This window comes from Mastomys coucha, unplaced genomic scaffold (assembly GCF_008632895.1).
Source record: "Mastomys coucha isolate ucsf_1 unplaced genomic scaffold, UCSF_Mcou_1 pScaffold7, whole genome shotgun sequence".
NCBI lineage: Eukaryota > Metazoa > Chordata > Mammalia > Rodentia > Muridae > Mastomys > Mastomys coucha.
The window spans coordinates 22,350,174-22,354,470 of NW_022196913.1; the positions used below are offsets into that span (position 1 = coordinate 22,350,174).

The 4,297-nt window shown below is 40.3% G+C and overlaps 1 protein-coding gene across 5 annotated transcripts in view; it reads right to left on the reverse strand.

The window, feature by feature from the left end:
• Pou6f2 (POU class 6 homeobox 2) overlaps positions 1–4,297 on the reverse strand; it is a 523,027-nt gene that overhangs the window by 14,655 nt on the left and 504,075 nt on the right. The window lies entirely within an intron of this gene.

Genomic DNA, 4,297 nt, shown 5'->3' on the forward strand with positions numbered 1-4,297 from the left:
AGTTCCATCTTGCTGTTACCCTTGATATTTGTGTAAAGTTCTGATAAATAGTTGAACATACCACATATCAACATCATCCTGCTATGATCCCTGCTTATAGAATCCCCATAAGCACGAAATGCATCTTTAAAAAAATTGTCAAAAGCATGAATGCAAATCTAAAGGAAACAGAAACAACCACCAGCTCTTCAGATCTTCTCATAGCACACAGTGGGTGTGTTTACCCAATAGTTCTAAAAAAGGAGAAACCATTGGGGAATGAAAATGTGGATTGGAAGAGGCCCTTGCCTCATGGTGATGTCACTGGGCTATATATGATTTCTCCATGCAATAAGCTGTCTCCATCTTTATGGTTCAGCTTTAGTTTTGAGGTAGTGACCCTTTTGCTAAGGGTCAAGCTTATAAGTCAGGAGATTTGTTTTGTTTTTGTTTTTTAACCAGTATATGAAGAACAGTAAAGAAAGTGACAGCTCCCCTCCCCAGCAGTTAAAACCTCAAACATACCTATTTAAAATTAGTACACTGTGAATTTCAAACCAAGCTGGAAGTTTTAAAAGATATCCATTGATTTTTTATATTTTTAGGCTTCATGGGTTTAAGGTCTTGCTTAAGCATGAAGATCCTTAGAACCCATGTAAGTACTAGATGGGAATGGTGTGCTGCCTGCAACTCTAGCCTTAGAATCGAAGAGAGGCAGAGATGAGCTTCCCAGAGCAAGGCAGCCACTGAGACTAGCCATAGCTTTGAGTTTTGGATAGCTTTGACTGAGGATCCCACTTACTAAGGTAGAAGATCTATCAAGGAAGATCCTGGACATCAGCCTTGGTTCTGTACACTCACACACACACATGTGCCCATGCCCCTGTACACATGCATGCACCTATATACAAGTGAGCACATATACACACACCACATATGCATACACACGAGAAAAAGATCAGCTAATAGAAGCAGTGTGTACCTGGGCAGACTGAGCACAGTGTACCACAAGGGAGAGGTATCAGGCTACAAGGCTTTGACATGGTTGCTTCCTTGGTTACTCTGAGCTCAGGCATGGAATTCATCACATATGAAGGTCATTTGATCATTGTCAAGGGGTTACCTGGGCACTCTTTAGCACAGAGTGAGCAAAATATTTGAATACTAATGTTCAGCCCATGGAACATTGGACAGCACGCTCTGACTGTGATGTGGAAGATTCACTCACTATGATTCTGATATAAGAAATATACTCTTGGTGTTTGTGTTCAGAGCATAGCTCCCAAAGCTCTTATAGAGTCTCAAGTAATTATAAGGATTCTATAATTCTTATTCTATTTTTTTCTTTGGTTCCCAATATACACCAAAACTCCTTGGAATTTCTTCATTGAAAGGAACTTTTTTTTTTTTTTTTTTTTGGTTCTAATTAGGTGTCTATTAGTTGACGCCTGGGTAGCTTTAGGAAGAAGGAGGTCATTAGAAAAACAAACTCTGACTAAAAACAAAAGCCTCTGGGCTGATGAGCACAACCATAAGTTGTGTGTGTATGTATGTGTGTATGTGTGTGATATGTGTATGTGATATGTGTTGTGTGATATGTACATGTGTGTGTATGTGTATGTGTGTGTGTTGTATGTGTGTGATGTGTGTGTGTTGTGTATGTGTATGTGTATGATATGTGTGTGTATATGTGTGATATATGTGGTATGTGTGTGTATGTGTGTGATATGTGTGTGTATGTGTGTATGTGTGTGATATGTTTTGTGTGATATGTACGTGTGTGTGTTGTATGTGTGTGATATGTGTGTGTGTTGTGTATGTGTATGTGTGTGATATGTGTGTGTGTTGTGTATGTGTATGTGTGTGATATGTGTGTGTGTATATGTGTGATATATGTGGTATGTGTTTGTGTATGTGTGTATGTGTGTGATATGTGTTGTGTGATATGTACGTGTGTGTATGTGTATGTGTGTGTGTGTGTGTGTTGTATGTGTGTGATATGTGTGTGTGTTGTGTATGTGTGTGTGTATATGTGTATATGTGGTATGTGTGTGATATATGTGGTATGTGTGTGTGTATGTATGTAATATGTGTGTGTATATGTGTGTATGTGTGTGGTGTGTGTGTGTGATATGTGTGTGGTGTGTGTGTTGTATGTGTGTTTATGTGTGTGTGTATTCGCAGGGACAGAAGTTTCTGTGTGCTTGTCTTCTTGGGCTTCACTCTGTGTACTTCTTGCTGAGATGCTGTATCCTTTACCATGTGCTTCATGACACACTGGCACACTTGTTTACCTGAAATGAGCCATTATATAAATTATTGAGCTGGAAAGGGATGTGCTTTATAAACATGTGACTCATACATTTCTTTTGTGATTGAGTTTTGACACAGAAGGGAGATAACTAAAAATATGCCCCAAATCTATAAAAGTTGTAAGTGGAGCACTGTTTGTGCAAAGTTGGATATTTACCGGTGCTGCTAGATTCTTACACAAGGAGGGCCTAGAGTTGGTATGGGCTCCTTCCTACTCAGGCTCTGCATATGGGTGTCATTTCTTTGGCTTCCAAGGCATGCGATAGAAAAATTTTCCTCTCCAAAGTCTTTATTTTACTCATCACTCACTATTAGTTGAAATGCAAGTGATGTAATTGAATTCCACCTGACCTATTAAGGAGCTTCCCTACTAAATTCTAAAAAAGTTAATTCTTCTTTGTTCAGTAGTGCCAAGTGGTCAGAGACAGCCCGTGTCCACCTGTCTATCCATCCATGCAGCTTTCCCTCCATCCACCTACCATGTTGAATATAATAATTTGTAAGACAGCATTCATTAGTGAAGTGGTTTTGCACTTTTATATTACATGTAATTTTTTTCTTTGTATTGGATTTTGATTCCTTTTCTCTCAGGATCAAATCTTAACAGCTTACTCTACACATACAAACACATACAAGCATACACACACACACATGTACATACATACATATACACCATTGCCATTTAAAATGGGGTATTTAAACGCATAGAAAGTTGAATTCAGGTGGAATTTGAATCATTTCCTATAATAACCATACAAGGCATTTCTTTATATATAAAAAAGATGAAGATATAGTAAGATTAATTTTATCTATGAATTTATCCAGCTGGGACAAAGGTTTATAGCCAAATGCACAGAGTTATACATTTAAACAGATTAAAGGGCAAACTCTGAATGTGTCCCTGTTGTGTAGTGTTGAACTGAATTTGAGACCAAGAGCGTCCAGGCCAGTGTCCTGAAGGACCTAAGCATTGTAACAGCCTTTCCTAGTGTCTCATTCCATTTTCTCCCTACTCACAGCATCTTCCTAGTCTACATTACTATGTTGTTGAACATGCAAGCTTTATTTTCCTCTGGGGAGCATCACCTTGCATTACCAGATTTGCCTGTTCTGTATGAAGATCTCCACATTCTGGCTTCAACAGGTCTTTCTCTGTTCTTCATGGACACAGGCATTCTCACCTTATGGCACAGGTGCATATGCAGTGACTTGGCTTTTCAAACTCATGACTGTGGGACACTTGATTAATGTTGGATTGTGATCTTCATATGTGATTATATATTGTCTGATTTCTTATGAAAATTTAGTAAAGGTTGTATGGAAGTGAGTAAATGAGATTTAATCAGACCATTGTCCCATGTATTGTTGTATGCATGTGACCGATGTGCCGGCTTCAATGGGAACATATGCCAACTCCACAGACCATGTATAGATGACTATAGCCACGTTATTAGGGAGGCAGCCTTCAGGCTTGCTTTATTTTGTGAATGGGTATTTGGAGATTTCCATCTGATTCCAGCCCAGCCTACAAAGCAGCCTCCATGTGTCACTGAAGGTGGCTCCTTGTTCACTCACATATGTGCCCACAGGCATGTTCTCCTTTATTTCCTCTGACACCTACAGGCAGAGTGGCAGGGGACTTCAAACACAGAGGAAAGTGGCTTGACCCTCCAGCTGAGTGTCTGTTGTTGGTTATTTCAGCTCAGAGCTGCTTGCCCATGCCCTGCAAGCTGATCATTTTCTACCTTTGGAAGTGGCAGGTCTGATTCAGCACACCAGAACCCCCTGAAAATGGAGCCTGCTCCTAGCTTTCACTAATGCACAGGTGTGCTTGGGGTGGGGGGCAGATGCCCTAAGGAGTCAAATGGCCTTGAGCCCAGACATCATTCCAATATTGGCCTAGTAGCCCTAGAAAATGAGGGAGAGAGGGAGGAAGGAGAGAAGCAGGAAGAGAGGGAGAGGAGAGGAGAGGAAAGGAGAGGAGAGAGAGAGAGAGAGAGAGAGA